Source organism: Kogia breviceps, chromosome 14 (assembly GCF_026419965.1).
Source record: "Kogia breviceps isolate mKogBre1 chromosome 14, mKogBre1 haplotype 1, whole genome shotgun sequence".
NCBI classification, from domain to species: Eukaryota; Metazoa; Chordata; class Mammalia; order Artiodactyla; family Physeteridae; genus Kogia; species Kogia breviceps.
In genome coordinates, this window is record NC_081323.1 from 31003171 (window position 1) to 31029498 (window position 26328).

Consider the following 26328-nt stretch of genomic DNA (forward strand, 5'->3'; position numbering starts at 1 on the left):
TGCAAAGACCGCACCCATAAATATATCTTTTCCAATTTCTGGTTTGGATTTCTCTACAGCAGAGCAAGAATTGAAAGAGATATGGGTGTAGGATCATTTTATATTTTATGTGATGCGTACCCTACCCTAACATTAATTATTTCAGGCATACCAAATTCAAGGTATTTTAAGAACTCATTTTTATTTCATCTTTTCAAAGCATTCAATTGAGTGTTTATAGATACAATGCTCTCTTTCCTTACCCACTCAAATTTTATCAGGGTGTGTAATACTTAAATTTAATAATGACTAAAGTGAACATAAAGTATTTGGAAATAAACACAACTGATATTTATGAGGCACATAAACCTATTGGTGGATATATAGGGCCCCGAGGGTTGGAGAGTAGCCGGATATATCTGTGGGTTCTGTGTCTGTGGACATCAGTCAGTATGTTTAGAGCATGGAAAGAATTAGTTAACTTAGTGAAAACCTCAAGCAAGTAGCAGTTAAGATGAATCACGTATGATGGGCTAGATAAGTCTGCAGTAAAAAATACTTCCCAATATCTGAAGAATTGTAAATATTCTTCATAGTCTGCAATAAAAAGTTTTAGGTTTTCTCATGTTATGTGAGAAACAGACCTGCTGGGGGCTTTTCCCAGGCCCCAGACTGATGGACCAGCACCATCTGGATCAGGGTTGGTGACTGTGGCCGGGGTCCCTGAGAGTCAAGTACTTGCTCTTACAGTTTCCACCTGGGAGTGACACGTTAAAATGTCCACTCAGATTCCATTGGCCAAATTAAGTCAGTGGCCACATCTAACTTTCTCAGGGCAAAGAAACACAGCCTTTCCCCTTGCTTGGAAAGAAGAAAGATGGAACTGTTTGGTGAATGGCTTTAAAGACTGGCGTGGACAGCTTTTATTTTAATTCTGAGCAATAGTGTAGCTCTTGCTTTCAAAATACTTACAATCACTATTCTAACTGCTTTATAGTATAACCTCAATAAATCCTCCAAACCATGGTATGAGTTTGGTACTATTATGCATATTTTATAGATGAGGAAATGAAGCATGCAGAGGAGAGAAATTTGCTAAAGATGCACAGTAATTGTCAGGCCTTGAGCTCAGGAGGCTTCCTGACAACATCCACATCCTGGACCCCAATGGCAGCTGCCCCTCAAAGGGAATGGATTGACAAGTGGACTCGAGTGGATGAGTGTTTGAGGTGGTGATGGAGTCACAGGAACACTGGATCCAGCTTTGTCACAAACAATGCCAGGGTTTTCTCTCTAAAGTGGGGCTGGCTTATCTTTGCTCCACTATTTGCCCCACAGATGGGTTTAGAGCCATTTTCTTATGTCTGCAAAAAGCCGTAAATCCCAGACCTGCACTGACCAATATGGTATCTACAACCCACATGTTACTACTGAGCACTTGAAATGAGGCTTGTCTGAGTTGAATTGTGCTGTGACTGTCAAATACACACAGGATTTCAAAGACAATATGAAAAAATATATATTTCACTAATCATTTTTCATACTTTGTATATAAAGGATGATAGTTGGATATATTAGGTCAAATAAAATATATTATTAATATTGATTTAACTGTTTTTAAAAATTTTCTGAATATGAATAGAAAATTTTGAATTAACATATGTAGCTCACATTGTGTTTCTAATGAACAGTGATGCCCTAGAATCTCAAGGTGGATGAAAGATGGGTGTAATTGACATCAGTCAGTAATTTGTATTTTCTACATAGGGTTTGGAAAAATTAAAACATTTTAGTGAACAAGTACAAACTTTAATGAAAGTGTTCAAGAGAAAACAGGAACTAAATAGCATTGTCCAGGAAAACCCAGAGTCTATTGAGGAATAAATATTATAGGTTTCTTTGACATTATGACTCCTACAAGGTAATTTTTTTTTAACCTGTCTTAGATGAATTCAGGATCTCTGAATGCATTTCTCACTTGTTAATTAATTCACCAGACATTTACTGAGGGTCTATATGTGAGAGGAGGGGCTGCCATGCTATGTCTTAGTAACTTTCCAGAGGCAGAAAATAGTTGGCTAATCCACAAGGAAGATGTGAGTTCTATGCTTTAATGCATGCAAGACAAAGGGCTACTCTCTTTATTTTTAAAATTTTATTTATTTATTTATTTTTGGCTGTGTTGGGTCTTCGTTGCTGCACGCGGGCTTTCTCTAGTTGCGGCGGGCAGGGGTACTCTTTGTTGCGGTGCGCAGGCTTCTCATTGCAGTGGCTTCTCTCATTGTGGAGCACGGGCTCTAGGCGCGTGGGCTTCAATAGTTGCAGCACGCGGCCTCAGTAGTTGTGGCTCACGGGCTCTAGAGCACAGGCTCAGTAGCTGTGGCACACGAGCTTTGAACCTGTGTCCCCTGCATTGGCAGGCAGATTCTCAACCACTGCGCCACCGGGGAAGCCCACTCTCTTTAATTTAAAAAATATTTCAAATCGAGGTTCTGAAGGTCCCATAGGGTATATATGTACAGAAGTCCACTCCCTGACTGATGGGTCTCAGTGGGTGACAAGCAGCCTGGCAGGGCTGTCCCGCTGACCTGCCAGGTAGTCTTGGGGACCTTACTAAGTCCTTCTGGACTTCAGATGCTTTCATCAGCTGGACTCCACCCGCCCCATCTCCTGGCTTATGAACTGACTACATCAGAATCACTACATCAGAAGCTTTGGGGCTCCAACCACAGACAGTCTGATGAATTAGGCTTGAGTCAGGCCTGGGGAATATGTATTTTATGCATTTCTCCAGGAGACTCTGAATACCTCTTACATTCTTTTCTAGGGTTTGGAAATCTTGGGGCTGAATTTTAGCTTTCAAATATTTTTTGCCTAAGACCACAATAAGAAATACATTTTACTTTGAGATCTAATACACAGATGGATAACTGAAACAGAATTGTCACAGACAATATTTACTTTTTCCTATGGGCAATGCTCTCTGAGATGTTCTACTTTGTTTTTCATTCTGTCTTATTTAAAATTTGTCTGTTGGGATCGGTAAATCGATCCCACAACTTATAATAGTTTGCAACTTGCCAATTGAAAAAGACTGGAACATATGACTGTTCTCAGCTCTTAGAGATTAAATGAAACTCAGAAATCAGAAACTATGAGAACTCTGAACTCAGAGATGATTATATAAAGCTTTTTGGGCTTTGTGTTCCACTTTGGAATTCTATCTCCTGAGAATCATCCCTTTACTGGTGAAAGGGCCAATAAGCCTGTCCCAATTTCTCCATCATGAGAGTAATATCTCCTGGATCATAATGCATATAAAGTCCACATCAACTTATTCAGGGTGAAAGGTATGAAGAACTCCGTTGGAGCTCTGTGTGAGGTGTTCTGAACCTGGGAGCTGAAGGATGCTCCACTCACAACAGCCTCCTTTCCGTTCAACTCCTTGGCACCTCCCTCTGTATCGCCAGGTCTCTGCTTGAAGCTGGCCATCTTTCTTTTTAGGTAGAGAAATATGGACAAATCTTTCAAATCCACCAGTGCAGGACCCCCCAGATGGTCCAGAGACCGAGTACCTCTGCTGCCTGCTCTGTCCTCTCCTTTCCTCTTGGGAGCAAATACAGGGCTCCTGCGGGCCCCCAGCCTGGGAGGGAAGGGCCCCATCCTTTACCACAGTGGCATGTTGCCTCATAAGGATGTCTAGGGTTTCCTTGGGCTGTCAGTCTACACAGTGGGGCAAGATTGCTTTTCAGGACAGGTCTTGCCCCCCAAAGCCAAATGGCAACTCTGGTCCTTGTCTGGGTTTTGTGTTTTGAGCTGAATGTTGAATTAACCCACTGCTTCTTCCAACCCGCACACACTGTCCATCTTCTGGATAAATCTGTTAGTTCTTCAGACCACACACGTGAAAAGGGTACTTGCAAATAGCTCTCCTGCCCTCTGACTTCACTTTAACAGCCCTCCGAGGAAATAAGGTCGCAAGTTCACTGATGGCAGGAAGGGCCCACTGGTGGCCTGAGCGATCCCACACGTTTACTGTCCCATTCCTAATTCATAAAGAACCCACAGTGCCGGTAGAGCCCAATGACTTTTCCATGTGTTTGATATTTTTAGTTCTAAGCACTGTCTTCAGCGCTCCTCCAACATGTGTTTGAGAAACACCCAGTGGTCCCATATTAAGATAATTATTTTCACTGCTGTTTTGAAACACCACAGTGGTGCACCAACAAACTTCCTACCCAGTAACCTGCACAGTTGATTAAACAAAAATTGATCCCTAGTCAATCCAGTGAATCTAATACATTGTAGAGAAATACATGATTTCATCACCTGCAGTATGAGCACCAAAGGGAGATTGGTGACCTCACTGGAGGTGTTGATTCCCTCCGTAATAAATGGATTGGCCGTCGGCTGGTGCTAAGCAATCAGTGATCTCACGAGGCTCGCTGCTGCAATAAACAGGAACAATAAGAGATGGAGGGAGGGAAATTCTTCCCATAGTGAGTAGGACTGCCCGGAATCCATCTTAACAGACTCAAACATAAATTAACCTCTATAAATCTCGAACTTGTTGCTTTACTGACATATGTGTCCTGCCAAAGTAGTACGTTCTTGAAAGAGCTGTGTGAATAGATTAAATGGTTTCTGTCCTTGGGAATGTGGAAATCTTTATTTGTTTTGTTAAGAGACTTTTAAATATCCTTTCGTTATGCGTCAAACAGATGTCCAGGGTAAATGCTTCTGACCCATTTCAACATTTCTTAGGTGGAACTGAGGTCCAGTTTCTGCAGCTTGTGTCGAGTTCGACCCACTGGGCAGCACCTGACAAAACTGTGAGGCTGGTAATGCTCCGTCTGATGGCTCTGTGCTGTGACTTTTAATGGCAGGACTGAGGAAACTGAGATAAATTAAAACCTAATTGGGTACGTTAACAGTTTTAGCAGTCTGTGCAGATGGATCCCAGGAGGACACTTGAAAAGATGATACAGGGGAGCTTCTGTTGCAAGACTTCACCGCAGAATGTGACTTGCACATCCTCTTTCCAATCCATTTCTCAAGGTTGAGTTTTCTTTATATTCTGAATGTTATGATGTTCCTTGAGTGTAAACGTTGCATTTACACTTCCACCCCCAACTAGTTCAGTCCATGATGGGGCTTAGGATGTAAATATCCAGACTTGAAAGCCGCAGAATATTCATCAAAGAGAGGAAATTCCTCAGGGGAATGGCTCCACACTAGCAGTGCTCTTCAGGCAGAAATGTCAAGGCGTCTCGGTTACCTTCAAAGTTCTCCAGGGCTTCTGCTGTCTGAGTGGTCATCACCTGCAGATTCTGTTTTGTAACTTGAGATCACCTGTCAGGGAGAAAACTCCCTGTGTGCCTCACAAGGAAAACAAAATTAATTCCACTTAGGTCTTCAACCAAGTCTAGCCTCCATGGTTTTTCTCTCTTTGCTGTAGTCCATTGGCTCCTGACTTGGAGCAAGCTGGAGAAAGTGAAGGCTTAGGTGAAGATATTTTTTCAGTTTCTTCAAAATGGATCCCTTCAACCTTTGAATAAGAGCTCAGTAGCAGCAGGGTGATAATACATCTATAGGGGGTTGAGAAAGGACTCCAAGAAGATGCCTCTTGTTCTTGCAATGGGAGAGAACCTGGGAAGCTAGTTCTTGGTGGGTTTGGGACGTATCTTAAAGTAGATTTGCCATGACTGATAGTGTTATCAAGTTCAAGCTTGTACTGCTTGCCACACGACAGGCCAATAATTCGAGAGATGGGCAACCTACAGAATGGGAGAAAATATTTGCAAACAATGCAACTGACAAGGGATTAATCTCCAAAATATACAAACAGCTCATACAGTTCAATATCAAAAAATAAACAATGCAATCAAAAAATAGGAAGAAGACCTAAATAGACACTTCTCCAAAGAAGACATACAGATGGCCAAAAGACACATGAAAAGATGCTCAACATCACTAATTATTAGAGAATGCAAATCAAAACTACAATGAGGTATCACCTCACATCAGTCAGAATGGCCATCATAAAAAGTCTGCAAATAACAAAAGCTGGAGAGGATGTGGAGAAAAGGGAACCTTCCTACACTCTTGGTGGGAATGTGAATTGGTGCAGCCACTATGGAGAACAATATGGAGGTCCTTAAAAAACTAAAAATAGAACTATCATATCATCCTGCAATCCCACTCCTGGGCATATATCCAGACAAGACTATAATTCAAAAAGATACATGCACCCCCCATGTTCACTGCAGCACTATTGACAATAGCCAAGACATGGAAGCAACCTAAATGTCCATCAACAGATGAATGGATAAAGAAGATGTGGTATATATATATAAATATATATATAAACACACACACACACGCACACACACACACACGGAATATTACTCAACCATAAAAAAGAATGAAATAATGTTATTTGCAGCAAAACGGATGGACCTAGAGATTATCATACTAAGTGAGGTAAGTCAGACAAAGACAAATAGCATATGATATTGTTTATATATAGAATCTAAAAAAAATGATACAAATGAACTTATGTACAAAACAGAAATAGACTCATAGACATAGAAAACAAACTTATAGTTACCAGAGGGAAAGGGGGGGAGGGATAAATTAGGAGTTTGAGATTAACATGTACACACTACTATATATAAAATAGATAACCAACAAGGACCTACTGTATAGCACTGGGAACTCTACTCAATATTTTGTAATAACCTTTAAGAGAAAATAATCTGACAAAGAATACAGATATATATAGCTGAATCACTTTGTTGTACACTTGAAACTAACACAACATTGTAAATCAACTATATTTCAATTAAAAAATTTTCTTTTAATTAAGGGAAAAAGATCAAGATATGGGTTGTTGGGACAAGGAATAGTGACTTTATTTGGAAAGCCAATGGACTGAAAAGTGGTGGACTACTGTCCCGAAGAACCATCATACCCAAGTTAGAATTCAGGCTTCTTTATACTAAAAGGGAAGGCAGTGTGGTTGGTTGGTGCAAACTTCTTGGTGTCAGAATCCTTTGTTCTTGCAGTTGTCCATGTAAGTCAGGTTAAGAGGTTCCTGTAAACCTCCAACAAGACAAATGTTATTCTCTGTTCTGCAACTTTTTACCTCTATATGAATGGGAAAGTGTTGTACCTTTAAAGGTCAGAGCCTTGAGAATGGGCTGTCCTGTATATTTCAGGCTATAGGCAATATTCTTAACTTGTAGCCAAAGCAATAGAATATAAAAGTTAAAGAAACAGATCTAATATGGAGTCAGATTTGTTCTTCCCTATTACTATAGGGTTAGCACACAAGTCTCATTTCTGTTAAAGACTCCCTGAGGCTGGTTGCTGGAGAGTTTTACTATTTTTTCTGTCCACTAATTAAAGGTTCTTAAGTTTGTCCTCTTTTGATTTAACTAAAGAATGTGAGGACTATAGGAGTGAAATGATTTCTTAACCAGTTTGAATCCACTCAGGGCACTGTGATAACAATGTGCACTTACAGAGATTTTAAAAGCTCTTTTATAAAGTACCAGTTAAGGAAAAGTTTATGCAACTGAGCTGAATGTATAATAGTGTGAATAACTTTAGTATGATCACTTTCCATTACCAAGTTCTTTGGCAAAATTGAAATCCTCCAGTTGGGTAGCTAGATACAGTTGTCCAAAACTGTTCTACCTTCGATTTGTAGAATCTATGAATCATATGTAAGCTTATATAATTGGCTCTAGAGAAAACATTTTATTAAGCTAATTAGTGAGTTTTATTTCAAATCTGAATATTTTACATAGATTTATTGCATATCATTGCATCAAATGTTAACCTGGGCATGTCTGAAAATGTCCCCTTCTTTCTTTCCTCCCTAATACACCTTTAACAAATATGCATTAAAACATAAAAGGAAGTAAGACATGCAAGCATCAGAATGTGTACAATTCACATATTATTATCTATTTGGGTCAAGTAGATGTATCTATGGTTGAGAAATTACCATTGAACATTGGGGTAATGCATCTGCCCTAGTCTGCATTCACCAAAAGCTTTCTGGAATGTGAATCTCTCAGTCAGCACCCTCTGAGAAATCATATGGGGAGCCCAGTGGGTCCACTTCCTGTAGGGTTTATTATGGCATATTAATGGGAGATTTCTGTCTTAATTAATGTACAGCCCAGCTTTCCAAATTTGGATGAATATCTTTAAAGAGAAAGGTAGCTGACATTATCAGGCTCAACGGTCTTGTGTTTTCTTTACAAAAGGAAGGGAAACTCTTTCCCCTTTTAAAAAGGACCAACAGTGATCTCCCTTCCTATTTAATACTGTGCAGCCATGCCGAGGCTGGCCAAGGTGCTTGAGTAGGACCATTCCATTCAGGGCAGGACAGCAGGGAAGAAGTAAACAGAGAGACTAACCTGAAACCAGACAAACCTGTCTCGAAAGATGTGACACGTTGTCAGGTCTGCTCCCTTTTTATAGGACTCTGAAGAAGGGAAGGGCCTCATGGAGCCTTCTTCGTAAACCTTTTGTGCATCCCCTTCCCCACTTTTGTCAGCCCCTTCCCCTTTCTAAAGAGGAGTCCCCAGAGGATACCCATCAGAGCAGTGTACCAGAGATCTGTCTCTGCTGGGTCACGGCTGTGTTTGTGTGGCCAGCTTATGAGAGTGTGTTTAAGAGGTTGATTTAATTACTCCAGTTTTAAAATATGGAACGGCATGGTCTGAGCTCTGAATTTGAATAAGGCCTAAACTGCTTTGAAAGAAAGCCCTGGGTTTTAAGGGGTGATCCCTAAAACCAAAGAATGTCAAAGCCAAAATAATGTTAGAGATTTAATTGAGCTGCACATATTTCCTATTGTGTGTGTGTATGTGTCTGTGTGTGCATGTGTGTAACTGTGTGCATGTGTTACATGTATATACTTACATGTATGTGTGATGTGTATTATGTGTGTATGCCTGTGTGTATGTATGTGTGTATGTCTATGCGTGCATGTGGATGTATGTATGTGTGTGTGCATATGTACATGCGACGTGTATGTATGTCTGTGGCTGCATGTGTATGTGTCTGTGTGTTCCTGTGTATGTATGTGTGTCTCTGTGTGCACCTGGATGAATGCGTGTGCCTGTGTATGTATGTGTGTATGTATGATGGGTATGTGTGTGTGCATGTTGGGGATGGTGCGGGGGTGAGGAGGATCAGACTCTCATATAGACTTTCCTAAGTCATGGTTTCCCCCCAGTTCTCACTTATCTGCCCCTCTCCACCTCACTTGGTTGAGAATTACTGCTAAAATGAGGTAGTTCCTTACGGGACTGGGTTATTTCTCTAAGATGTGTGTTGGGGGATAAAAACCAGTTGGGAACCACTGCATGCAATCACCCCTAAGAAAGGCTGGAGCCCAGATAAATTGATCGTCTCTTCTAAAATCACACAGCTAATCCAGGGCCAAGCCTGGTTCCCCACCTCCCCTTCCAGACTCCGTCCCACGCTATCACACGGCTGGGATCAGAACACGGCAACATTTCTCCTCTGGGTCACAGCCTCAGGCACATCCATAGTCAGATATGAATTCTCATGTTCAAGCATTAATCTTACATTCCTTGATACCAAAGGAAACACACATCAAAAACAAATACCTCTTCTGAAATGCATTTTCTCCTCATGGTTCCAGTGGGCTGTGTGGGTGAGAGTTTCTAATAAAATTCCACTCCAGCTGCTCAGATGAGGAAGTCTAGGGCTGCTGACTGGTTGCTGGGTGAGCGTACTGTTGACTCTGGCTCTGGACGGCACTGGACTGTTGTAGACCCTCTCTTCCCGCGGAGCTCGCTGGTATTGCGGTGGGGCCTCTGGAATCGGTGACTCAAGGTTCTGTGGGGACTGATTTCAGTGTAACAACTTTTCTGGGGCTAGGAAGACCACTTTTAATGTTTTCCAGAGGATAGGAAAACAGAAGTTTCAAGGGAGATTTTAAGAGCTCAAGTTCTGGACATTTGAGCCTCGGAAAACTATGTGCTAATGATACCCATCAGCGTCTATTTTCTTTTTGCAGTCAGGAACAAAGGTAACAATTCATTGGTTGGACATTTGGTGACTTCTTATGTTAACAGCTTCTTTTCTTTCTTTATTTGGATTAAGAGTGAGCATGTGTCCACCTGCCCTTGACCCTGGGTTGGCGGGTGATGGATCAGCAGGTCATCTGCTTCCCTCATTCCTGCATCTCAGAACTAGGCCTCCTACTCACATCCCCACCTCTTGCTTTGCCTTCTCCAATCCATTCTTTCCCTGTAACCAGAAGCATCCTTCTGAAATAAGAATACGAATAGCTTTTCCTCTTGCTGGAACCTGTCATTGGCCCCCATTGATTCTGGGATGAGGCCTAAGCTCCTGGCTGTGGCTCACAAGGGCCTGTGTGATCCAGCCACCAGCTTCACCTCTGACCTCGTTTAGCACTGCCCCCCCTCTACCCTCTGTGTGCCAGCCAGTCTAAGTGACTTCCTGTTCCTTGGACTTACTGCCTTCTCATTGGAACTTTGCCAGTAGTTTTCTTTCCCCCCTGCTCCTGGTCATGGCAGACTGCTTTGCTGGTTCAGTTCTTCATTCCTTCCACTGTCCACATGCCAGCAATGGGCTCCTCCTGGGCAGAGTGGCTGACTTTGGTCTTGACCAGATGACTGCTGTGGCCAATTGTGTGTGGATCTGTACAATGTTCCTTCTGGGAGTCATGGGTGGGAGGAGTCCGTCTCAGGTCAAGGGCCACGTCTGGTATAGGTCAGGATCTCAGGAAGTTCTAGAGAGCATTCATTTTATAGTTGAGTAAAACGAGATGAGGTCCATTTCATTTCTATTAAAGTCGTCTTACAGAAACTGTTTTTTAAAAATGTTTCCCATATTTTGTCCACATGCCACTAATGTGCATAAGCCAACTGAGTGAAAAATTAAGAAGTTTGTATTCGGTGCTGACCTGAAATAAGTACAGACCAGGAGTCATAGCCTGTTCAAATACCAACTGAGGGCCACCTCCACTGTCATTAGTTTTAGGAAAAAATGTTTCCAGGTTCTCACGGGAATGTATAATGGAAATACGATGGAATTTTACTTACAAAGACAGGCATTCAGGTTTTGGCACGCCAGTTACAAATGCTGTCATCCTGGCCAGCCCTGTATATTCTCAGAGCCTGTTTCCACATCGGTAGAAGAGAACAAATACCACCAAGGAGAATCGCACTGAGAATTAAATGAATGAATACACAGTGAATACAAATGATTGGTAAACCTTAAGGTGCAATATATATGCTATTTTCTTGCAAATGAGGATGTACCTCTGCCAACCAGCCTGTTTTTGTTCACAAACCAACAGGAATTGTACCGCACTTGTCTAGAAGGAGCTTATCATGAGATAGATATGTTTCAAGAGCAAGATATGTCCTTACTTTCTCTTAAAGTTTTATACTTGTGAATAAGTCAGAACCCACAGTGAAGAACTAATAAATATTGCAGTAAGATATTGAACAGCCAGATGGAGGTCATCAGCACTTTATGATATTTTGAGAAGTGCTTTCCACAAATTGGAAACGATGATGCTTCTGATTGAATGCATACACCTTTTGGCTCTAGGTTTTCTGTGCTATTTTCTATTTGCAAAATTTCTTTTTTCAATATGTGTGGTGGAGAATGTGGAGTTCCTGAGAAAAGAGAAAATTACCCACGTCTCCATTTGGAGTTTGGCTACACAGTAGGTCCCCCACATATGAACAAGTTCCGTTCCAAGAGTGAGTTCATTAAGTCCAATTTGTTTGTAAATCGGACAAAGTTAGCCTAGGTACCCAACTAACACAATCGGCTATCTTGTACTGCACTCTAATAGGTTTATAACACTTTTCACACAAATAATGCATAAAAACAAACACAAAAAATAAAACCTTTTTAATCTTATAGTGCAGTACCTTGAAAAGTACAGTAGTACAGTACAACAGCTGGCACACAGGGGCTGGCATCGAGTGAACAGGCAAGAAGAGTTACTGACTGGAGGATGGGGAGGAGGTGGGGGATGGTAGAGCTGAAGGATCGCCAGCAACAGGAGACGGAGGGAAGCTGCAATTTCACTCACGCCTGACGTTGATGGCACAGGTTCTGGTTCCTTGGTGGAATCAATTCTATCTACCGTCTTGAAAAAACGATCCAGTGATGTCTGGGTTGTAGCTCTTTTTTTCTCATCATAGGCGACACAGGAGCACTGGATTGCATTCCGAAGAGCTGCGGCAACCGTCGTGTACCTTTCTACATTCGGGTCCTGTGCCTCAAAAGCTAACAGTGCCGACTTCTTAGCAGTACCAGCTACATCACCGCTGCTTTTATGCTTGCTTCCGGACATCCTGAGCTTGAAATAAAGATACTGTACTACTGTACTCTATACTGTACTGTAAAGTACACAAAAACACAACCACTCGTAGAGGATGCATGCACGTGACAATGTATGCCAGACACGTGAACTAACATGATCAGACATGCGAATGAACGTTTGCATCTTTGAGAGTTCCCACCTTGAAGGTTCATACGTAGGGGACTTACTGTATTCACGCGTCTGATCGATGGGCGGGAGGCCCCAAGCGAGCTAGCTCTTATGAGGGGATGGCAAGATCTTAAAGGAAAAACCACCAATAGGAAGGAGCCTGGCAAGTTCAAGCCAGACTTAATTATGGGACATGGTACTAAAGCAGTTTGTCTGTTCCAAGAATTTCATCATAGCCAAAGTGTGGATCTCACCCAAACCCATGACTCAGGTTGCGTATGTGCGTTCTGTGAATAAAGGTATTGTATGTGTGAACTGAAAAATCCAGTTCATTTAACTCTGTAAAACTATGGGGCCCAAGTGACCCAGCTGTGGGACCCCAGAGTATAACACAGCCCCTTTCCTGCTGCTGAGCCGGCATGAGTCCAGGAGTCCTGAGTGGTTGGTGGCCACACATATCTTCAGGTGTCCACACGGCAGAAGGGAGCATTTTAGAGACCATAAGCCTGAATTTGTGAATATATTTGAAGCACAGAGAGTGTCAGTGTTAGTGAGCGCATGGAAACTTAAAGCTCATAAACATTGTCATTGTTGACGTGATCTCAGGGGTACCTGGGGTGCTGGTGAGGCTTATACATATTTGGATTGTATTAGAAGGATGTTAGGTTGCATATTGTCCAAAACAAAAAGCACCTGAAGAGTTAAACATCCTCTCTTGACTGAGTGAATAGCATCATCTCACTTCCAAGTTTGTGTTTCTAATCAGCATGTCAGTATGTGTGGATGCCCAGAGGCATGAAGATGGGTTGCCACCACCTTCAGGGCCTTAGGGCAATCTGCTGACTGAGCCTTGGACTGTCATGGGGAGGTCTTGCAGGGAAGCTTTCCTGCTACCATGGAGAAGGCCCAAGAGGTGGGCAGTCAAGTCGCACAGGCCTGCATGACAAGAATTAGAGCGTCATGAGAGAAGGGCTGGGGGTCTAGGCAGCAGGGGCTGAGGCAGTGACTGGAGGGGAGGCCAGTCCAAACCTTCTGAGGGAGCCCAAGGCAGAAAAGAGAGTCAGGTCCACGACCTGGGAAAGCCAAGGGACCGGGTTCCGCCATGTCTGATGGAGGTTCCACCTTGGGACGTTTTAGGACTTTCCATGAGATCATCAATTCCTTTTTATTCCCATTGAAACTTGTTTCTATTTGGCTTCTGTCCCTCGTACCTGAAAGAATACTGACATGATCTGAGTGCAGATCCTCCCGGGGATCCATGGGTATTAACAAAATGCATTTCAGAAAGTGGGTGGGGTCAGGGCTGCCTTACTCTTGTGCTCCACAAGTGGGCCCAGGTGGGGTCCACCAGGCAGATGTACGTGGATTCCACCTCTTGTATCGAGACGTGAGAGGTGGAGAGCTTGGTGGATCCCTCGCCATGTGAGGTGCACTTGGAGCTTGGCATCCAGGGCATAAGGGTTTAGGCTCTTAAGTTTGAGACCACACCACCTGGTCACCTGTGTGGTAGCTGTCCCAATAGGCAAGAGCAGAGGCAGAATGTGTGGATCTGTTCTGCCACGGGAGACACACTTTGCAGATTAAGAGAAAGCAGCACATCTGTATGTCTTCTTTGGAGAAATGTACATGAAAAGACTCTCAATATCATTAATTATTAGAGAAATGCAAGTCAAAATTACAATGAGGTATCACCTCACACTGATCAGAATGGCCATCACCAAAAAATCTACAAACAAATAAATGCTGGAGAGGGTGTGGAGAAAAGGGAACCCTCCTGCACTGTTGGTGGGAATGTAAATTGATACAGCCACTGTGGAGAACAGTATGGAATTTCCTTAAAAAACTAAAAATAGAACTACCATATGACCTAGCAATCCCACTACTGGGCATATACCCTGAGAAAACCATAATTCAAAAAGAGTCATGTACCGCAATGTTCATTGCAGCACTATTCACAATAACCAGGACATGGAAGCAACCTAAGTGTCCATCAACAGAGGAATGGATAAAGAAGATGTGGTACATATATACAATGCAATACTACTCAGCCATAAAAAGGAATGAAATTGGGGCATTTGTAGAGAAGAGGATGGTCCTAGAGGCTGTTATACAGAATGAAGTAAGTCAGAAAGAGGAAAACAAATATCGTATATTAATGCATATATGGGGAAATTAGAAAAATGTTTAGATGACCTTATTTGCCAAGCAGAAATGGAGACACAAATGTAGCAAACAAATGTATGGATACTAAGGGGGAAAAGGGTGGGGTGGGAGGAATTGGGAGATTGGGAATGACACATATACACTATTGATACTATGTATAAAAGAGACAACTGATGGGAACATACTGTATAGCACAGGGAACTCTACTTAATGTACTGTAGTGTCCCAAATGGAGGGGACATATGTGTATGTATGGCTGATTCATTTTGCTGTGCATTTTTGCTGTGCAGTAGAAGCTAACACAACATTGTAAAGCAACTATACTCCAATTTTTTTTTTTTTTTTTTTTGGTGGTACGCGGGCCTCTCACTGTTGTGGCCTCTCCCATTGTGGAGCACAGGCTCCGGACACACAGGCTCAGTGGCCACGGCTCACGGGCCTAGCCACTCTGCGGCATGTGGGATCTTCCCGGACTGGGGCACGAACCTGTGTCCCCTGCATCGTCAGGCAGACTCTCAACCACTGCGCCACCAGGGAAGCCCTATACTCCAATTAAAAAAAAAAAAAAGCTGCACATTCTCCACACCTCTTGCTCGCAAATCTGCATTTCCAGGAGTCTCGGTGGGAATTCAGGTCAGGGCTGAGGCTGGAATCATCGTTTCTGGGGATGGCTTGTGTCCATTTCATGTCTGATCCCCAGAACTTGATCTGAATTTCCTTTATCATCATGCATTGAACACCTACTGCATGCCAGCAGTAAGTTATTGGAGATACCCTGAAGTCACCTATAGTCTAGGGGTCAAATAGGGTGACGGGTATAGTTAGAATAATGTGATACTAAGGATGGAACAGAGGAACAGTGATTCAATAACTGCTGACTTATCAGAAAGAACACAGACCAGGAGACAGTGAAATATCTTCAAAGTGTCAAAAGGAAAAAAAAAAACTATCAAAGTAGAATTTCATATCAAGCAAAACCATCTTGCAAGATGCAGGCAAAATAAGGATGTTTTAAGATAAAAGAATCAACCACAACCTATTGTACACAAAAAAGGATTCTTCGGGCTGAAAGGTAGTAATACCAGATGGAAGGTCCCATCGGCAGGAAGAAAAAAATGTGGGTAAGATAAATATGTGGGTAAAAATATTTAATAGAACAGTCTACTTTTTCATCATTTATTCAAAATACATATTATTGTCTAAAGTGGAGGCTGGGAAAATACAGCCTGTGGGCCAAATTCAGCCCACTGCTTTTTTTTTTTTTGTAAATAAAGTTTTATTGGAACACAGCCATGCCCATTCCTTTCCCTATTGTCTGAGGCTGCTTCTGTGATATAACAGCAGAGCTGCGTAGTGTGGCATAAATTGTACGGTTCTAGAGTCTAAAATATTTGGCTCTTTGCAGAAAAAGTTAGCCAATTCCTAGTTTAAAGCAAAAATTGTTTTATAAACTAGAGACTGTCATACAGTTTATGTTTATAAACTAGTTTATAACACTGAGGGTTATAACGTGTAGATGTAAGACATATGACCACCACCTGGACTGCATGGTGGCAAGCCTTTTACCATCTAAGCAGAGGGGACAGTGTTAACTCTGACTGACAGTGATGAGTTAAGGATGTGTATTTTCATCTCTAGAACAACTGCTCAGTAATAATGCCAAGAGGCATAGCTACATAGCAAATAGGCACACTAAAAATGGAATCCTAATAGTAAAGAACCTCAAATCCATTGTGTTCAACCACCGGTCACATGTCAATCAATGGTCCTTCTTAAATGGAACCACCTGTGCATGCTCCCTGCCCCCAAGATAATTAGTCATTAAAGGAGGAGCATAACTGGTTATTAATACAAAACTTTTTTTTTTTTTTTTTTTTTTTGCAGTACGCGGGCCTCTCAGTATTGCGGCCTCTCCCGTTGCGACGCACAGGCTCCAGACGCGCAGGCTCAGCGGCCATGGCTCATGAGCCCAGCCGCTCCGTGGCATGTGGGATCTTCCAGGACCGGGGCACGAACCCGTGTCCCCTGCATCAGCAGGCGGACTCTCAACCACTGCGCCACCAGGGAAGCCCCAAAACGGTTTTTTAAAATACATTAAAAAAAATTGAAGTATAGTTGATTTACAATACTGTATTAATTTCTACTGAACAGCAAAGTGGTTCAGTTATACATATACATACACAGTCTTTTAAAATATTCTTTTCCATTATGGTTTATCATAGGATACTGAATATAGTTCTCTGTGTTATACAGTAATTACAAAATGTTTTAATAGAAAATTGACACATTGGGAGAACTGATCTCTTGATGCCCAAGAGACTTTGTTTTTCCCTCCCTGACACTTGGCAAATCTGATAAAGACATCGAGTACCTGCTGGGGTAATTTACTGTCTTCATGTTTATTTTGGGTTCAGGCCCCAGATGACCCATAAAAAGTTGTGGCTCTCCTGGGAGAATGGAATAATAAAGTACAGACTTTCTTGAAGACTTTTTCTTATTTTTCAAACATGCTTTAGTTATTTGTTATCACCTAAAGCCATGAAACATTTTTTAAAAGATGTGCTCTAATTTTCATCAAGTTGGAAGAACTTCCTTTCTCTTTTTGTAGGATATGATAGGGCAAGTGCTGTTTATAATTTTAGTTTTTATTTTTTAGTCAATAAAAAATATTTTGAATATCTTATGCATTCAAAAGTAAATGAAATATTATATAGTATAAGACCTTACAAGTCTTAATTCCCCCTACCATTCTTTCTGCTCTTGTTTTGTGCATTTTATTTTGCACGTGCTGTAAAAATGCATTTCTATTTTTGCTTTAGACAGTTATTTTTTTTAGAGCAATTAAAGATTTTTTAGTTAAAAATAAATATTGTTTTCATTTGTTCCAAAAAAAAGTAAATGAAATAACTTCAGATTCCTATTTAATAGTTTTCTTACTAGATTCTCATAAGTCATTAGAACATGTTGTAGAAGATTGTTCTGTAACAGAAACCTGTAAACTATTTTGAGTTTTCTCATATTCATAAGAGTTATGAAAGGGAATCATGAATGTTTAAAAAGATTTTCCTCTTCTCAGATCAGATGATGCTCAAGTGACAACTCTGATGTGATTATTTCCTTGGACATATTGCCCTTTTGTTCCCAAAGGTCAAGATTCAATTTCTCCTCGCCCAAAATGGGTTTTTAATAAAAGCTAGTACAGTGAAATACCCAATGACTGTTTTCAAGTCAGCCAGCTGTCAGAGTTCCTCTTGAAGCCACAGGGCATCCATGGGCAGCTTATGGAGAAGCACTGGGGAGACCCCAGCCCTTGTGATGACATTCAGCCCTGTAACATCACAAGATACACAACTCAGGTCCTACTGCCCCCATTAGAGCATATCTGATGTTCCTCACAATGAATTCTAAACTAGTTTATCCACAAAATTACATGTTTTATAAATGTCCAACTTCCTGCCTCATCAGAAATGATGTCATTTCCCAAAACATGACGTTATGTTGCATAAGTTTCCATTCTGTTTCTTGACAAACATTCTGCAGCACTGAGATGATTAATTTAGTTAACTGGGTATAGAATTCAAGAGTGAGTATTCAGTACAAGGACTTTATTGAATGACTGACACTGGTGTTGGAGTTTAAATGTTTGGCTTTTCATTTATAATTCGGCCATTTGGTAGCTGAGAGTCTGAGCTTCAGACAAAGCTGAAACAGACGTCTGGGGGAAATATCTCTTTGCAGGGATTTGCTCACAAAACTTGGCCTGCAGTAGCCCTGAACTCCCCACCCTGCCACATGTGGATGCAGACAGTCTCAATGGAAGGAATCCAATGCCTACAACACAAGGAAAATGTGAGTGTCTCTGGGAAACACAGGGTAGTTGTGTTGCTGCCGTATGGCATTCAGACTACAGATTCCAAGAAGTTCCATTGTGCTTCTTTAAGACCAAAGCAGACGTGGTTAGTGTTAACCAGTGCGTGAGCAACTGTTCTTTAAAATAACTTCCAGGGGTTTCCCAAAACTTCCAATAATATTGCCTGTTAAGGTGAGCTAAACTGCTTCAGACTCTGTCCTAAGTTTCTAAGCCTTAATAATGCAATATAACTATTAGCAGATAAACTAGGTACCGGGTAAGAACTATCCAATTTAATCTTTATATGCCTAAAATGGAGACCATAGTATTATCCCTGTTTTAAACTGAGGCATGGGGCAATTAAGGAACTGTCCAAGATCACAGAGACTGCAACAGCAATGAGATTTCCACCCAGGAAGCCTGATTCCAGAACCCACCTTCTTACCCCTTATCTAGTTAGCAGGAATTATGAAGCTCTCCATAGGTTTACATCCAAATATTGTAAATATTCACTTACAACGGGTGATTGGTTATAGGGCAACTATTAGTGAACCTCAGCTGACATTGGGGCAAAAGAGAATTGCTGTGTGTCATCAACTTCTCCACCTCCACTGTGACCACCGCAGTCTTAATTGCAGTTTGGTGAATGATAATCTAACTGCAATGGCAATTCCTCAGAGAGTCTCTGGGATCCACAATTACACCTGCTTCCCAATGTCAGAAATCTTTCTGTGGTTTACAGAAATTCTCATAATATTTATTGAGTGCCTGTGAAGAATTAGGCATTGCACTAGAACTATAGGAGATTAAAAAAAGAATAAGGACAATCCTTGTCCTTCAGACACTTTTAGGCTCTCACAGGGAGAGAGCAAAGCTGACTCCAGCTATCACTGAGGTCCAAGCAAAGTGCAAGCAGAGTAAAAAGGAACAAGATTGGAACTTTCTGTGGCAATCTGGGGAGGCTACCTGGAGGAGGTGAGATTTATACAGGGCTTTGAACAATGGAACAAGTGGGACTTTGAAAAACACACAAAGGCCAGACAGTGTTGGTGAAATAAGAAAAACATTGGATCAGGAGTGAAAATATAAAGTTTTAAAAAATCTAGGCTTATTTACAGCTCTGCCAATTAACCACCTGAGAATCGTTTGCTGAATCATTCAATTTCTTTGTGCTTTAACTTCCCCAGATGAAAAATGGAAAACTGCATTTTGGGGTTCTAGTAAGAATGAAGTGAGATAGTATATTGAGAATAATTGTTAATGAAGAGGCCATAAAATACTGAATCTTCCTATTTGTTGTTCAGTTGTTAGAAATGGTGTTTAAGGAAAAAAACAGCATGAGCAAAGACAAAAAACAAGCACTTTATAAATCTCTCTCTAGTAAATGCCTGAGAATGTCTATTTATTGGATGCCTATTACTTGCGGGGCACTTTGCACATATTGTTTCATTTCAACAAAAATGTCAATCCATTTCATTAGATGTGCTCCAGCTCTTTCCCTACCTCCAGAGGGTGCCAGCACCATGTTTTTTCTCTTTATATCCCAGAACCTGTAAGAATGTCTGGCACATAGTAAGTGCACAGTACACACTCACTGAATGAAACCTTGGCATTATCTGGCACATGGTAGGGGCTTTATGAAACGTCAACTTTCCAAACAAATTGGAATAGGTGGGAAAATGGATGGATGGCTAGAAACGACCTCCATCATGGACAATGGATTCAGAACAGAAACAGCGTGTAGAGATACTGTATTTGTTGATTCAGTAGACTCCTCTTCTTTGTCTCATTTGGAGTTTTCTGCATGTGGATGTGCCCTGGTCTCTTCCATGCTGTTCTTGGGCACCAGAGCACCAGGCTCACTGCAACTGCAACCCTCAATTGTGCATTGGTGTTTCCTCTCTGAAGACTGCAAGTCCCTCTTTGGGACGCTTTCCCAGTCACTCTCTCCCTCAGTTGGTGCACCTGTGAGCCACGCTTTTGCACACCCTTGTCAGACATCATGGCTGGTTTTCCTTCCAAAGCTGCAGTTGCAGCGGTGTGGGTATGTGGGAATGTAAGCCCGGATGAGGTTTCTTCTCAGCCCTAATGGCGTTGCTTCATCCTAGGGATGGAAAAGAGCTAAGAGGAAATATGTCTGTTCCAGAGGGTGGCGCTGTTGATGACCACCATGAGGCCAAGGCCAGAAGTAATGTCCAACCAACAGCATTTCTAGCATCCGGGCTTCCGAAAAGCTTGAGAGAGGCAGCTACAAACATCAGACTGGCAGTAAAAGATCAGACCAACCCACAAAGGCTATGCTTCTAGCTTTCCCATGCCCTTTCTGAGGGAAAAGCAAGAAGAGAAATTAATAATAAATATAAATGACAGGGGGAAAAACGACAAGCCAACCTCCTAGATCCTTCTAGTTAACTTCTGTGTTGCAAGACAAACAAAGAGAAGAGACTTCTAATACCACAAACTGACATAAATCTGACAAATAAGGTTAAAGCTAACCTAAAGCAGCTGAGCCTTACAGGTTTACAGGGGATTAATAGGGCATTGGTATTTACTTGTCTTTTTTCCCAGGATGAAATAACACATTGTCTACCATTAAACCAATGCAATGAAATCAGTCACCATGCCTTTCTGGTATTTATAAGTGTGTCATATTCACCACTATTGAAGAAGACACAAATGTGTGATGAAAATTACCAAGTGAATGCCACTAAATGGGACTTCATGCCATGGTTTCAATGTAAACAAGTTTAGAAATTTATTGCATGAGGACAAAAATCCTGTTTTGTTCTTGCTGGTGTTAAGTCATCAAACTCTCTTAATGCTTTTCCTTTAAAATACACATTTTGGGAGGATTATTTCTTGGAAATGAAAGTAGTTTATTCACAAAATCTTTCCAAATATGTCAGAGTATCAACATGCAAGGGATAAAAAATGTGCACCTCTTTGTAACCAGCTATTATAGCCATCAAATGTAATCACCCTGAGCTGTGGTTGCTGCCACATTTTTGAGTGTGTGTGTCAGCATCACTATAAGGGTAAGTGGTCTCTTGGCTGAAAAATTAGTGTGCATGATTTCCAAAACATGTAATATTTATAATTAATCTGCATATTTGGCTCAGGTCAAGATGTTGACAGGGCGGTAATATTGTTGCATTTATGGTGAATTCAAATTTGTGAGCCATGCTTCTACAGTACCTAAGCTCTGGCCTCCATCTGCCCATGAAATGGGCTGTGCCCATATCTCTCTCTTCTCCCTGCAGAGGTGGCTGCTTTTAAACACCAGCTTGTGCTGCCACACCCTGCATCCTTAGACTCGGTGGGTTGGCCTTTCTGCTCATGAGACGAATGTCCCAGGCTCCCTCCCCCATGGACTCAGGTGCTGCACAGAGTAAAAGTCTTTGTCACCAGCACAGTCGACACCCCTGCCCTGCCTGGGGAAGTGGGTCCTTGCCCACAGCAACAGGGGAGCCTGACTGGGTGGATTATTATAAACTCAACATGGCTCCCGGAGGACCAATATAATTGGTTGTTTTTGTGGGTCGGCAATGTTGGTTGCGGTCTCAACAAGGGCACGTACAGAAAGCATTTGTTCCATTTACGAATTGTCAAGGACATTTCTTTCTTCTTTACTTGAGTAAATAGAAAGAAAATTGTAGCCCAGAGACAACTCTGTCACTCTCATGGCTGTAGCCATCCCACCGCTGTGGCCACCTTCTGGCATTTCTCCACAGGGAACAATGCAGGAAGTGACTTTCTGTCCATCTTGCAACTCAGACCCCACCTGTGTTACACAGAAGGTCTTGCTCTGATGCTTTCTGCAGGCGTGAGGAGTGGGAAGTGGGGTCACAATGGGTAAACCATTAATAACAGAAATGAAAAATCATTCAGTTGTTTTCTGGCAATGCAAGGGGCCATGTGAAACCACACTAATGGCCTTAATCTTGGTTAGAAAACACTAGAAGAATTAAGGCAAGATGAACTTCAAATTCTCCAGGCAAGTTCTTCCTGCCCTTCAGCAAATGGGGCCGCGAGTATTAGGGGCACAGTGAATATACAGAAGAAATGTGTTGCTGTGAAGACTTGTACCTGGAAGGTTGTTTGGGATTCTAGTGGCTTAAAAAGAGGAATGAAATTGTTCTCAAGGACTGTCTTTATCAAACTTATATCACAATGATATCAAACTATATTTAATGCTCTGCTGACTGTATTTATGCCATTATGTGTGTACATTTTGATTTAACATTCAATCAGCCACCACTGATGGTTGAGACTCACTAATCCAATGCTTCTGCAAGTGCTGAGGGACTGGTATTTGAGGACGTCCAATCTATCATAGATCCATGTGTGGTCCTACTGTACACAACCATGGCCAGCTGGCAACACCTCCTTGGATGGCAGCAAACTAGTCTGTATTCATTTCAATGAGTCTACTAATAACATACTTGATGTTGCAACAATGTCAAAGTGCGATAGAAATTTCTAAGTGAGTCTGACTTACAATGGCTTACTTTGCTGCAAACCAGGAGCAGGCAGTTAACATCCTGGCACTGGTCACAGCCTGCACTTTGAGAGGTGTTGTTCAAACTCCCACCTGCTTGACATCCTGGAAACGCTGGGGAAAAGTCTTAGGGGAATCCTAAAATGAGACTGGGCCAGGATGCCGTATTCAGAGTGGTGTTTTCTGAAGATTATTTTTTTGGAATTCAGTAAAGAGTCATGAGTGAGTTTGAGGGAAGCAGGGAATCTCCAACCTGTGGTAAACCAGGCGAGAGTTTATGAAGAGCTAAAGAACAGGGTCCGTTGTGAAAGGTGGTGAAAAGGATCTGTGATCTTCTGTGTGTCAGATGTTCAAGGTGTTTTGTATGGAGGCAGGAGAGCACAGGACTGTTGGGGTTAGAAACCCAATGGTTTCTGGAGGTTTCTCAGAAATCACAGATGGGAATAGGGTAAAAGGGTAAGAGACTGGGTGAACTGGAGAACAATGTCCATTTAAAGGAGATAATGCCCTCTCGATCCTAGGTATATCAGCTTTTTAAAAAAAGAGATATTCTAACTTTTTACATGATAGCTCCTAATTGCTCGACTATTACTAGCTATCAGCAAATTTAAATCGTTAAAAAATCCTGTGTCACAAAAACAAAAAACAAAAAAACCAAAACCACCAAAAAACACCAACCAACCACCACCAACAAAACACATGAACAGGCAGCTAGTATGTGACCCTTGAAAATTCTCTTGAGGGTTCTACTCATGAAACATATTCTAGCAAGTTCCATGGAATGTTGGAATGCCAAGTTATCTGAAGGTAATTCAAAGCAGAATTTTGTATTAACAGGAATAGGGAAATGTACGATGATGTGTGTACTGAAATTTCCAGGTACTAAGATACATTAGACTTCAAATAAGTGTCGAGGTTATATTTGAGGGCGGTAGCTTCAGTCCGGGTCCCCCAAAACTTCAGAAATTATTCTCCTTTCCCTGATCCTTGGAGGAACATTTTGAGAAGCAGAATGTTAGGTTAGTAGTTTTTGTGAAAACATGCTCAAAACGCAGAGTCTTCCAGTGAAAAGCAGATTTTTTTTTAAGTTAAAACACAGGGCTTTAAATATATTATCTAAAATATTTCACATTAGAATCAAAGTGAGAAGAGACAATTTTGAGGAAACCCCCCCTCACAGAAATAAATAGCTGTTTAATTCTGTTATTTCAGAACATTTTGATAGAACTATGTCCAGAATATCCATTCTCATGAGGTGCACTATTCTGACAGACCGTGGTACCCAGATTTCTGGGGAAACTTGACTACTCTGAAAATTGGTAAAGAAACTCTTGACAGATGGGCTTACATTTCTCTCTAAGACCTTAACTAGAGGCTGGCATGGCTCCTGCCTCTGTGGTTGCCAGATGGCTGACTGAGAGATGACACACCTGTGACAGGTGAGTCCATGGATGCTGTCAACATATGCTTCTATATCCTTTCTAGCACACCCCTCGTAGGCAGGCCACCAGCGCATCGTGGCCTCCTGAGTGCAATGAGAAAATTTTGTTGCCTCTGAAACAGAAATGAAAGTATGTATGGGACAAAAAAAAAAAAAGAAAGTATGTATGGGAGGTGCCAGGGACAACGTGAGGGGTGTGAACTACGGCCCTGAGTGGTAGCAGCTGGTAGGTAACATCAGCCAGGAGAAAATGTGTCTGCGTGAAGACTGGGTCCCAGGCCAGTGGGACCTTTGCAGGGCACTAAACCCCAAAGGCTGCAGAAGAGCAAAGAAAGTCTGAAAAGATCAGGATGGGCCCTTGGTCTGTCTTACTTTGTGATTCCCCAGAAGAAACCCCGAGACAAGAATCTGAGTGCAAGTGGTTTATCTGGGTTATGAAAGAAATAACAGCAGGGAAGGAACCCGGGATAGAAAAGGAAGCCCCTCAAAGTTGCATCATGAAGTCAGTTAGGCTGTAAGCAGCTGCAGCTCAAGACCTTAGGGAAACTCTGCACCTAAGGGTTATCCCACCTGAGGGGAGGGAGCTGGGGTATCTGTCCACCCAAGGGCAGGAAAGCCTTAGCAAAGGAACGTAGGTCCTGGCAGAAGGGCGGATGTCTGGGGGGTGCTTAGGAGGGTAAGGGCAAAGGGGACCAGGGAGGCCCACGGTAGCATCAGCTGCCAGACCTTCAGAGTTCCTAAAGCCACCAGTGCCCTGCCCTTGACGCATAAGGAATGCACAGGGCAGCACTAACTATGCATGGACAGGTATTCAGAGCTCCTACATTTTCTAGTTGCAAATTTCTGGATATGTCCATTGAAACTAAACTTTCTTCTACTACCACCTCCTCCTCTTTCATTTTAAAAAATCAATCAGGTGCCCCTGATTTTCTGGTGCCCTGGGTCCATTCTTAGCCTGCCTCTTGTGTAGTTCATGACTGTTTAAAGAGCACAGAAGTAGGCATAAAATGACACTGAGGTGTCCACTGAACATTGAAAGTCAAAGCCATTTCCCAGCTGAGCGCTGACATGATGGGAGTGATGAGGGAAGGGCTGTGCTGATGACACAGCCCGGTGAGGGCTCCCGGCTGCCTCCTTTAACTCCCTCTATTGTCACAGCAACTGCCTGTCTTTCTCCTGGAAAGCAACCTTCCCCACCCCACCCCCACCCCTACCCCCATCCCTGATCATACTTGCCTGGAGCAAAGGCAGATGATAGCATTTTTTGAGGTCTGACGGGTGCCGGGCACTGCTCTGAGCATTTTGTGTGCAGCTAGCTCATTTTTGTCCACGCACAGCTTTCCGAGGTCCGCCCTCTTATTACTTTTACTTTGCAGATGAGGAAACTTGGGCAGCAGAAGTTAGGTGACTTGCCCATGTTACACACAACTAATACCAGAGCTGATCTGAACTCATGCCTCCTGTCTCCAGAGACTGCTTTGAGGCCACCAGCTGCTGGCAGCCTCTGAATCACTCACTGGTGAGGGGGAAAAGTGCAAATATGATTTTATTGGTGACAGATCACAAAGGTCTCCTGGTAACAGGGATGTCACTGCAATCTCCCCATTTAACACCAGAGGGAACAGCTCATTTGCAAAGTCCTCAGCAGGACTTGCCCAGAAATCTGCCCAGAAAACAGGGAGCAAAGAGCCACTGTTGTTTGGAAGGTGAGTGGCTTAGGGAATCGAGCGGGCTGTGTGCAACAGGACTCCTCCTAACACATAGCTTTGGTTGATTTGGAATCCAGGGATGGATGGCTGGGAGGGCCAGGCAGACCCCTGATCGTGATTCTTTTCTCTTTCTCTTGAAGAGCCGTCCAGCCATAGGAGTCC